This window comes from Bos taurus, chromosome 5 (assembly GCF_002263795.3).
Source record: "Bos taurus isolate L1 Dominette 01449 registration number 42190680 breed Hereford chromosome 5, ARS-UCD2.0, whole genome shotgun sequence".
NCBI classification, from domain to species: domain Eukaryota; kingdom Metazoa; phylum Chordata; class Mammalia; order Artiodactyla; family Bovidae; genus Bos; species Bos taurus.
Window position 1 is genome coordinate 60,701,431 of NC_037332.1, and position 12,419 is coordinate 60,713,849.

Genomic DNA, 12,419 nt, shown 5'->3' on the forward strand with positions numbered 1-12,419 from the left:
CTAGGCAGTTTCCTTTCTGTTCTGACCTGACCAGTTTCCTCTGCAGCTTGCTCACAGCTTATTGTAAAGGAAAATCATGAAATACCAGTGAATTTCCTCCAGTTGGATTAGGTCTAGGACAAGGAAGGAAAAGCAAATTTCTAAGATTAGTCAATTTCCCTTTACAGCTATGAAGTTGGTTCAGGGCCTCCAGCTGAACCTTCTCTTTAAACGCATCTCTCTTATGGCTCAGCTTTGTATTATAGGCAAGATAAGGACTTGTGGCAAAGTGAGCAAGGCACGTTATGTAATTCTTATAGGAAATCTTGGATTCATTCCTGGGAAAACTACTTGCATGGAACAGTTTATTTGATAAACTTTTTATTCTTCTTTGACTTCTATCAAGCTCATGAGTTCAAAAGGGTTAAACAAAATACAGATAATTCTTGTGGGTATACCCAGCAACCCAGCTCTTTTGCTCTTTTCTCAGTATGACTGTGGAGGAGCTGCTTCCATGGAGAATGTTTATGCAAAATTAACAAAATAATTAATTTAGCTTTGTGGAAGAGACAGAGTTGGACTACCCAAAGAGCAAGAAGTTTTATCTTAAGGTCCTAGGAGGTAAAGTGAATTTTGAGAGGTGTGAGAAGAAGTCGCTGTGGCCTGTTGAAAATGTAATGAAGAGTCTGGCATCTGAAGAATGTGACTGGCTTACTTTGTGGAAGTAATTCAACTTCAAAATGGAAATTACCATGTAAAATATCTTCTCTGCAAACAACAATGTGGAGGAACAATGCCGTATTGGAGTTCACATTGAATAAGTATATTGAGTTAGCAGGTAGATGATTCTTCTGCATTCCATTCAATTTCCTGTTATTTTAACTTACTTGCTTTTAATTTCCCTTTGAAAACTCCCCTCATTTCTGTATTCATCATTATTATTAAAAATAACTCTCCCATAAATTTCCCTTTTATATATTTGCATGATTTTTAATATGTATACTATAGAAATTCCTCTAACCCCAGGCATAAATTGTCATTGCTGAAATTGATAATGTAAAAAATAAATAAAAGAATACAAATGTATGAATCTTTAAAATATAAACAGTTGATAAAATGAATAAGGTAAGGATTCAAGGTTTAACTTTAATAGCTTTTGGAGCAGCCGTTTTAACAGGCATCTGACTAGTAACAGATTTGTGGGGGCTGTGGCATTCTACTCCTTTTTTCCCAGGGACTAATTATCTATTATTTTCCAGACTTGCTAAAATACTGCAGAGCTCTGTAAAACAACTTGGTTGATCAACTGGCAGCAGCATTATTAAACCAACAAACAAAAGAATTTGCACACAGATAATGGGTCTAAGAATCTTTTTAGGGGATCTGTAGATTTTTACTTAACATTCATGAAAACAACATACCTTTTATTTTTAAAGATAAATCAGCTCTCTGAGAAGATTTTTCTGATTTTCCTCTGATAAAATTTTGATTAACCTGAACCAGTAAAATGGTTTCCATTATCATCATTCATAAACATTTTAATGGTGGGTTCTGGGTGAATTTGCCTAGCTAAAATTTCGGACAAAACAGCACATGTGATTAATTTCATGTAGTCAAAGTGTTAGCAGGTCTGATATCCAGTCAGTTGAACAAGGTTGGCATTTTTCAGAGTAGCCAATGAATATTTTATGATATATACTCCAATAGGCCTACAAAAATTGTGAAAATGTCTTAGGTCTGCTTTGCACTCCTCCCCTTGCTCTCTTCACCTTCCTCAGGTGTTGATGTCAAGGGAGCTCATTAATAAACACCCTGCATGCTATAAACTCTTGTCTCAGAGCCTGCTTTCTCAATGCGCTCAGTCTTGAACAGTTATTCTGTTTAGAAGCAGCCTTGACCGACTGGAGTGTGAGTCAGAGGAAAGGATGAAGGAATGGAGAATCATGTCATATAAGCAGGGACTAGACAGAGAGCGGAGAAGGCAATGGCACCCCACTCCAGTACTTTTGCCTAGAAAATCCCATGGGCAGAGGAGCCTGGTGGGCTGCAGTCCATGGGGTCACTTGAGTCGGACATGACTGAGCGACTCACTTTCACTTTTCACTTTCATGCACTGGAGAAGGAAATGGCAACCCACTCCAGTGTTCTTGCCTGGAGAATCCCAGGGACGGGGGAGCCTGGTGGGCTGCCGTCTATGGGGTTGCACAGAGTCGGACATGACTGAAGCGACTTAGCAGCAGCAGCAGCAGCAGCAGACAGAGAGCAAGAAAATAGGGGAGAAAAGTTTGTGTAACAACAGTGACTGAGTGAGTAGACTCAAGAAAACCTAGCTTGAGGGGATTTCCCTGGAGGTCCAGTGGTTGGGACTGTGCTTCCATTGCAGGGGATGAGTTTGATCCCTGGTTGGGAAACTAAGATTCTGCAGGCTTTGCAGTATGGCATCCTAGCTTGAATATGTACTAAGAGAGAGAGCAGCACAAGTTTCTTAACACTCTATGCCTCAGTTCTCTATGGGGTCAATGATAATAGTATCTAAAATTATTGTGAAAGTTAAATAAACTACTCCAGAACACTTTGTCTAGCGCTTGGGACACAGTCTGCACTATATGTAAGTGTTTGCTGTTGTTATCACTTGACTCATCAGATACATGAGAGATAATGATTATATGCAGAGGAGAATGTGACTATATCTGAGTATTCCAGAGGGCATTTCCTGGACCAGAGGGTGAGAATGGCAGCAAACTTGACTTTGGCTCAAAGATGAGATCGGTCCAGGGCAATGAGGGCTTGTTTTCACTAGAGCATGGAACTTCTCTTAGGGATGTTACCAGGGTGAAAGTAGATTGGGCTGGAAGCTGGAGAAGATGAATCCTCTTGCTCTATTACAATGGCTTTTCCTCCTGTTATCAAAGCCATCCCTCCTTCCTCCTCAGATCAGCAGGGGGCTGGAAGGAAGGAGGAATCAGAAAACAGAGCTCCAGCTCTTTTTGCTGATTTGAACAGATTCCTTCCCAAACAGGAGGCAGAATGCTCACCCACCCAGTCATCTTTTTACTTCCCCTGTCTTTTCCCTTCCTCTCATCCAAAACCATAAAGGCAGTTGGTGGGTGTGGGGGTTTGTGCTGGTTAAAATTGGGAATCGGGCCAAATATTCCTTTATCTCCTCATTAGTTTCTTTTTGGTATTTTTCTCTCCAACTTTTGATGGAGAAATGATCCTGGAGTTAAAGACATGAGACTTAGCTTTAGCACAGTTAAAATATGCTTATATGATTATGAACAAACGGTGGAATCTTTTGGGGCTAAACTTCTTTCGTACAGGGCATAGTTTTGGTGGGTGTGATGATGATGGAGATTGTGATAGGTAATATTAAAGATTTACTCAAACATTGCATTTCAGGTGGAGATAAAGAAACTGAGTAGGACCCTGTGGGCTCCTGGGCATGGAAGCCTTTCCATGTCCCCTGTTTCTTGTTTATAGGGAATAGACTCCAGCCTCCATGACCTCCCCTGAGTTCCGAAGGGCAGATTGAAACAGTTACTAATCAGGGAAGGGAGGGTCACAGCGACAAGCGAGGAGCAGCTATGCAACAGTAGCGCTGTCTTGGGGTCCTAGTTTCACCTCAAGGGATGCAAAGAACAATATCTTTGAGCCCTTTATAGAACTAAAACCGCCAACAAATGGAAGCTGTTGTGCCTGTTAAGTCGCTTCAGTCATGTCCGACTCTTTGCAATCCCGTGGACTGTAGCCTGCCAGGCTCTACTATCCGTGGGACTCTCCAGGTGAGAATACTGAAGTGGGTTACCATGCCCTCTTCCAGGGGATCTACCCAACCCAGGGATTGAACCCGCATCTCTTACCATCTCCTGCATTGGCAGGTGGATTCTGTACCACTACCACCACCTGGAAAGACCCCTGGAAGATGTTAGTATTCTTCATTCCAGAGAAGACCACTTGAGGCCAGATGAAAGGAGTGCAGGCCCTGCACACACCCTAATCCTATCCTTGAACAATTGCTATAAAACTCCTAGTCAAATCCTCCTGGGTTGGACATATAGTCTTGAGAGGCATGAGCCTGCTATGTCCCCCTTCATCTGGCAAAGCAATAAAGCTACTCTTCTGGTGGGCTTCCCTATGGCTCAGAAGTAAAGAATGCATGTGCAATGCAGGAGACGCAGGAAACGTGAGTTCAGTCCCTGGGTCAGGAAGATCACCGGGAAGTGGAAATGGCAACACACTCTAGTATCCTTGCCTGGAAAACTCCACAGACAGAGGAGCCTGGCAATCTAGTCCATAAGGTCACAAAGAGTCAGATATGGCCAAGCACACACACACTCTTTTCTTTTACCCCAAACTCTGTGTCCAAGACTTGATACAGTACCGGCACCCAGATATCAAGTTTTCAGTGTCAATACCAAACCCATAGAGCACCCAAGACCCCTATGGTGTATTTCACCATTCAGGTCCCTCCAATATAGGATTTCTCCTAAGAATACTTGATACTTATTTAACTTATTTTTAAAGTTTTTTTATGTCTTTATTAAATTTGTTGTAGTATTGTTTCTGTTTTATGTTTTGTTTTTCTGTCCACAAGGCATGTGGGATCTTAGCTCCCCCATCAGGGATTGAACACTCACCCCTTGCATTTGAAGATGAAGTATTAACCTCTGGATCACCAGGGACGTCCCTAGAATACTGATTCTTGAAAGACTTTTACATTATCCACTTAAGTATAGGTAACATGAATCTCATTCCTTTGGGAATCTAGTTTGAATAGACTATAATTAAGTTACAGTTTAATTTGCTAAAGTAATCTATGGATTAGTCGATGATAACGTTTCCTTCACAAGAGACAAACTTTACTGATATTTTAGGGAAAATTACTTAACCTAAAAGTAACATAAATAATAGCAACATAGAAGAATATAGAGAAAATGTTTGGAAACAGGTAAACTCTTCAGTGGCCTCTAAATGCACAATGTACTCATTATTTTAATTGCATGATGAAGTCAACTTTAATTCACCTGTGCATATGACTAGCTTATGAAAAGTAAATACTATCAGTGATGGTTAATGGTCTAGTACAATATTCAAGAATATAGACTTCAGATTCAGGCAGCCCTTTCAACAGAATCTAGGGTCAACTCCTTTCTACCTATGGGACCATTAGCTATCTCTAACCCTTAGTTTTAAAATTAATAATGTAGGGTTGTTGTGAAAATTGTTTTAAATAAGCAAATATATATAGACTATCTGGTATCAATATATTGACTCAGTTCAGTTCAGTTTCTCTGTCGTGTCCGACTCTTTGTGACCCCATGAACCGCAGCACTTCAGGCCTCCCTGTCCATCACCAACTCCCAGAGTTCACCCAAACTCATGTGCATCGAGTCGGTGATGCCATCCAGCCATCTCATCCTCTGTCGTCCCCTTCTCCTCCTGTCCCCAATCCCTCCCAGCATCAGAGTCTTTTCCAATGAGTCAACTCTTCACATGAGGTTGGCGCAGTATTGGAGTTTCAGCCTCAGTATCAGTCCTTCCAATGAACACCCAGGATTGGTCTCCTTTAGGATGGACTGGTTGGATCTGCTTGCAGTCCAAGGGACTCTCAAGAGTCTTCTCCAACACCACAATTGAAAAGCATCAATTCTTCAGTGCTCAGCTTTCTTTATAGTCCAACTCTCACATCCATACATGACCACTGGAAAAACCATAGCCTTGACTAGATGGACCCTTGTTGGCAAAGTAATGTCTGTGCTTTTGAATATGCTATCTAGGTTGGACATAACTTTCCTTTCAAGGAGTAAGCGTCTTTTAATTTCATGGCTGCAGTCACCATCTGCAGTGATTTTGGAGCCCCAAAAAATAAAGTCTGACACTGTTTCCACGGTTTCCCCATCTATTCCCTATGAAGTGATGAGACCAGATGCCATGATCTTCGTTTTCTGAATGTTGAGCTTTAAGCCAACATTTTCACTCTCCTCTTTCACTTTCATCAAGAGGCTTTTGAGTTCCTCTTCACTTTCTGCCATAAGGGTGGTGTTATCTGCATATCTGAGGTTGACTAGTACTGAACAAATGGGAGATCAGTCCTGGGTGTTGATTGGAAGGACTGATGTTGAAGCCAAAACTCCTGGCCACCTGATGTGAAGAGCTGATTCATTTGAAAGACCCTGATGCAGGGAAAGATTGAGGGCAGGAGAAGAAGGGGACAACAGAGGATGAGTTGATTGGATGGCATCACTGACTCAATGGACATGGGTTTGGGTAAACTATGGGAGCTGGTAATGGACAGGGAGGCCTGGCATGCTGTAGTTCATGGGGTCGCAAAGAGTCGGACATGACTAAGCGACTGAACTGAACTGAACTGAACAAATGGCGGTCATTATTCTCACCATTGGAAACTTCAAAATGGCTAACAAATTGATTTTTCCCTTTATTTCAAGCTCAGTTTCCCCCAGCTATAAAAAAATAATGCGGTCAGCTCTTTTTTTTTTTTTTTTTACTCACATTAATTTACAGGGTCAACATTCCTAACCCCAACTCAGTATATATGCTCAGGAAATAGTTGGTGAATTTGAATACTTGTGGCCAAGGCTACTCCTCCTGCTGCTACTCTATTGAAGCTTGGCATGTCTGCAGAGGCACATCCCAGAAAGAGCTTGTCTCAGCTCTCAGCTTCAGGAGGAACTCAGAGATGAGAAGGGTTTTATTTCAATGGCAGTAATTTATAAAGGAAGGGTAGACAGATCAGCCTTGAAAACTCTAGACGGAACAAACTGAGTTGCTTTTCATTGGTTTGATCTTGGCCATCCTTGCTGCTAATGTAAATGATAATGTAGCTGGTTAATCAATGGAGAATCAGAATAGTTCCTGCTCTGAGGATACTTCCTGTTTTCTTAATGTTGTTATGAATCATTTTCATGTGCTTATATTTTTAATGTAGATATGTATAAACTCACAGCACTACTATGTTTCTGAGATTTATCCATGTTGATAGATTTTTCTGGTTTGTTTCTCTACTTATTGCTGTACTGGAGTCCACTTAATGAATATATTGTTTTGATCACTAGAATAAAGTTTGGCTAAAAATAACCAACAAAAAACAAAGAGGGTCTTAAACAAGATAATAACATTTTCTCTCTCTTATGTGTAGATCCAAAGGTAGTTTTCCAGAGATGGTATGGAGTGCCACAAATTCAGGGACCCAGTCTCCCTCTACCTTGTTACCTCACTCTGCATGGATCTCTGCATACTGGTCACCTTAAAGTTTAAAATGGCAGCTCCAGCTCTAGTGGACCCATTCACATTCCTCTCACTACTTTTCACTTTCATGCATTGGAGAAGGAAATGGCAACCCACTCCAGTGTTCTTGCCTGGAGAATCCCAGGGACGGGGGAGCCTGGTGGGCTGCCATCTATGGGGTCACACAGAGTCGGACACGACTGAAGTGACTTAGCATAGCATCACAGAACGAAGAAAGAGAAGACATTTCGTTCTCCAATTTCACTTGCATTCTATTGGCTAAAACTTAATCATATGATCACAGCTGTCAAAGAGAATGGGAAAAGGAATCTTTAAGTGACCATGCACCTAAAATTTGGCTGTTCAATTATTGATGAAGAAGGGGGAGAGTAAAGTTGGGGGACCAAGTACAAGTCTCTACCTTGAAGGACATTTAGGTGATTTTCAAATTTTTGCTATTGCAAACAATGATGTGACAAATGGGCTTCTCAGGGGACTCAGTGATAAAGAATTCTGCCTGCCCATGTAGGAGACACAAGAGATCCGGATTTGATCCCTGGGTTGGAAAGATCCCCTCGACTAGGAAATGGCAACCCACTTCAGTATTCTTGCCTGGAAAATTTCATGGACAGAGGAGATTACAGTTTACATGGGGTTGCAAAGAGTCAGACACGATTGAGCATGCACAAATGCTGTGACAAATATTCACTATATATATATATATCTATATCTATATATATATATATATATCTTCCTGTGCTCATGTGAAAGAATTTCTCTAGGGGAATATGTTGTTGGTGATTTCTATTTTCAACTTTACCCATCGCTTTCCAAAATGGTTGCATTGATTTTTACTCCAGCTGTAAAAAATTCCTGTTTTCCCACATACTCCTAATATTTGGTATCAGACTTTTTCAAAAACATTTTTACAATCTAATGGGATTGTGGGGCTGTGACCTTGGCAAAGGCAGTTTGGGTAGAGTGGCAGGAACAGAGAAGACAGAGTGCCTGGGTTGAGAGAGAGTGGGAGACAGTGAAATCAGGCTAGTGGGTGTAAATTATGCTTTCACCAGCCTCAGCTGCAGAAGGAATGAAGAAGTATTATAATTGGTGGAGCATTTGTGTTACAACTGGGGAGTCTTGAGCTGTTTGGAATAAAGCAGTAGAAAATGTACTCAAGAAATTGGGGGTAGCAGTTGGAATGAATTTCCATGGGGTTTAAGATTTCAGATATGGGACATTTCCAAGTGATAATTGAAGTGGGTGTTGAAGTTGGTAGCTGCTCTTTGGTATTCCAGAGGACAGGACGCTTTGAAGCTTGAAGTAAGCCAAATAAATTATTCATGCAGCAAATATTTTCAAGCACCTCCTAGGTGTCAGGCATTGTTCTAGAAACTGGAGTTGCATGTGGAGTAAAATAGATAGGCAAAAATCTTCTCTAAACAGGGCTGACAGACAACAATTATGTAAATAAATGAGATAATTTGTAAGCGCAAAAAACAGCTATTAAGAAAACAGGAAAGGATGCTGTTTTAGCGAGAATTAACAGCAGTGTAGGTAGGATATTGCTCTGGTGCTTCCAACTTTAGACATCAGTGTCAAGAGGCAAAAGGCAAGCCAGGTGATTAGGGGTGGTATGGAATGAGGGGGTTTGCTGATCGCAAAGAAGTGCATCTTCAGAGAGAATTGTGGGTAACCTGGATGTCTCAAAGAGAATGTTCACAGATTGACTAGCTCTAACTGGAGACAGTCAAGGAGACAAGATACAGGTATTAAGTGATAAGAATTATTGCCTTTTATCTTGAATTTATAGCTTTTATGAATAATTTATAATTATGAACAACAGACTCTTTAGAATTTAGTTCCTAAGTGAAGTCGCTCAGTCGTGTCCGATCTTTGCAACACGACTGAGCGACTTCACTTAGGAACTAAATTCTAAAGAGTCTGTTGTTCATAATTATAAATTATTCATAAAACTATAAATTCAAGATAAAAAGCAATAATTCTTATCACTTAATACCTGTATCTTGTCTCCTTATAACTTCTTCCTTATAACAAAATATAGAATGCATAAGCTTATTTTTACCTTTTTACCCCCCTTTTCCTTCTATAACGTCTCCTTTTGGTCTTGTACAAGAAGGTCTTTTTTTTCCTTTGGTTGCATCATGTGGCATTGTGGGATCTTAGCTCTCCAATCAAGAATTGAACCCATGCCCCTTGCAGTGGGAGCACTGAGTTTTAACCACTGGACCACCAGGGAAGTCCCAAGAATGTCATTTTTATTTCTGTTAGAATGTGAAATATTAATCTCATGATAAATCATGAAGTATCTCTTAATTCTCCCCCTTTTCCTTTATCTCAAAGCCTCTCCTTTAACTTTTCAAATATTGCAATTTCTAGAATATATCTGTAACACAGAAAGTCAATTGCTATCAGGAAAAACAAGAATTAAGAAAAAAGCTTTCATTTCTCAAATTTCACTAGAGGGGTGATACAGATGACCCTAGGAACTGGCACAAAAACCTGATGCTCTTGGCAAATGAGTCAGTTGAGATGAAAATGTTAATGTATTTGAACAGACATGAGTCAATGCTATTCTGGGAATGAAAAGAAACATGGTTTACTGTACAGGCATGTATATTACTCAGGAAAACCTGGAAAACATTGCAGGGAACCATGACAGATATGATAATCACTTTTAAAGGCTTCCTTTAAAATTGAGATAATAATTTTCATTAAAATATGGGTTCGGATGTAGATCAAACCTACATAAAATAATCATTTCTAGATGAAAATCTAGATAATAACATGATTTTAATGATTTCCTAATTCGGTTCCCAAAGCAACCAAATAGAGAGGCAGGGAGATAGAATGAAAAGAACTCTGAGTTAGGATACTGGGTGGTAATTTTGGCCTTGTCACTAATGATACTAATTAGCTGTGAGATGATGGGTGAATCACTTGATCTCTTTGAAATTAGTTTTCTTATTTGCAAAATAATGGGATTGGCCTCGGATTTTCACTGTTCCTTTCTGATTTAAATAATATGCTTTGGGATTGTATACTGTAAAGGGATACATAATTAGGACCCTGAGGTGACCCATAATATACCTACAGTGGAGTGTCCAGGGGCTGTGTGGAAATTTCCAAGGTATAATTTCCTGCTTTTGTGTGTGTGTGCGCCAGATTTTTACCCAGCTTTCTAGATTGATAAAGCAGGGGGAAGTCATGTGTGAATGTTTGTGCATATTAGCAAATGCTAGCTAAGGTTGAGACTGACTACATGACAGAAAATAATCCTTTAGACCAGAAACCTTTCTTTAAAATGACAAAACACTGAGTTTGAAAAAAAAAAAATTCAGTTAAATAGTTAACTGAACTCATGAGTTAACTTCTCTTTTCATTTAAAAGCCCCACAGAAATGACAGAACTAATATAGAAGTGCTAAACCCAGAACAGCTCTAGAAAGCCAGGAACAGTGCTATTGTCTGATATGAGGGATTTAGGTGGTGGTTAAAAATATGAGCCCTGGAACCAACTGCTGGGTTCTTAGTAAGCTGCCTACTCTCTTTGGGTCTTCTAGCCCTTGGGTAAATTACTTTCCCTCTCTATGCCTCAGTTTCCTTATCTGGAAAATGAAAGTACCTACCTCTGAGAATTAATACAATTCAAGTGCTAAACAGTGCCTGACACATAAGTTTTCACATCTCGCCTATAATTATTGTTGTGTTCAGTTGTGTCTGACTATGGCAACCCTGTGGACTTTAGCCCCCCAGGCTCCTCTGTCCATGGAATTTCCCAGGCAAAAGTACTGGAGTGGGTTCCCATTTCCTTCTCCAGGAGATCTTCCCAATCCAGGGATCAAAATCACATCTCCTGCATTGGCAGGCAGATTCTTTATCACTGAGCCACCTGGGAAGCCCATAATTATTGTTATTGTAGGTTTAATACTGAATATTAAAACAGATGGGTCTGTTAGTCATGGTTGATAACACCCACCAGGGATTAAAATACACACACACACACACACACAACATATAATCCTATTAAGGTGAAAGATAACAGCTCTGATGACCCCTGAAAAAGAAATCTAAGATGTTAAGTAATAAGGGCAGAAGAAGGCAGCCAGTTGGATAATTACAGGGATGTGAAGTAGCTATATCAGTCTTTTATTCTGCAAGGGGCTGCTGTACCACTTGTCCCCAGGTTAAAGCCATGAATTCTGCTCCCTAAATTAACTGGTATATAGGCTGCCAGATTCTCCAAGGTGGGTGCCGGGGCCAAAGAGAGAAATGGGACAGTATCTCAGCTAACTTCCATCTGTCATGAGAAGGATGAAAATGAAATCTGTTGTCTAAACTGGGACACTTTTGAGTAAAAGCAAGTGCTATTAATAATTATTCCAGGATAAGAAATGTAACCTGTGACCATCCTAGGCAAACCAGGACATCATTTCCCTGGGCCTTGAGGGATAGAGAGATACTGAGACCACCAAAGGAAAGCCCACTTGTCAATACAGTCACTCTCTCCTACCCCCAAAATTGCAAAGATTGCCCAGAACACGAGAATTTTATGAGTTCAAATACTCCAGCTACCTAAATAGGTCAATCTAAACCTGAAATTATAAGTGTGATAGATGTTGAGGATTCCTGAACATTTCAACAGCCTGAGTGACACCACACTATTGAAACAAAAATGTCCTGTGTGGAAACAGAATTAATGCAGGAAACTGAAAGATCCGCACAAATTTATTATATCTATAAAGCAAGAACTGGTTGCTATTTTTAAAACAAGCAATTTAAGTTCTGGGAAATTAAAAAACAAGAATTGTCCCTCCTTTATGGTTACAAGATTGAGCAAACTAGAAAAAGGACACTCAGCTAAATTTTAATTCTTTCTAATTGCTTATGAATATGTTGTTGTGTAGTTGCTAAAAGTCATGTCTGACTTTTTGTGGCCCCGTAGGGTGTAGCCCACTAGGCTTCTCTGTCCATGGGATTTCCCAGGCAAGAGTACTGGAGTGGGTTGCCATTTCCTTCTCCAGGGGATCTTCCAAGACCAGTGATCAAACCTGCGTCCTCTGCATTGGCTGGATGATTCTTTACCACTGAGCCACCAGCGAAGCTCCTGTGTTTAAGAACATTAACTTAAAAAAATATTGCATACTTATGCAAAAAAAACTACATTTATCTGAA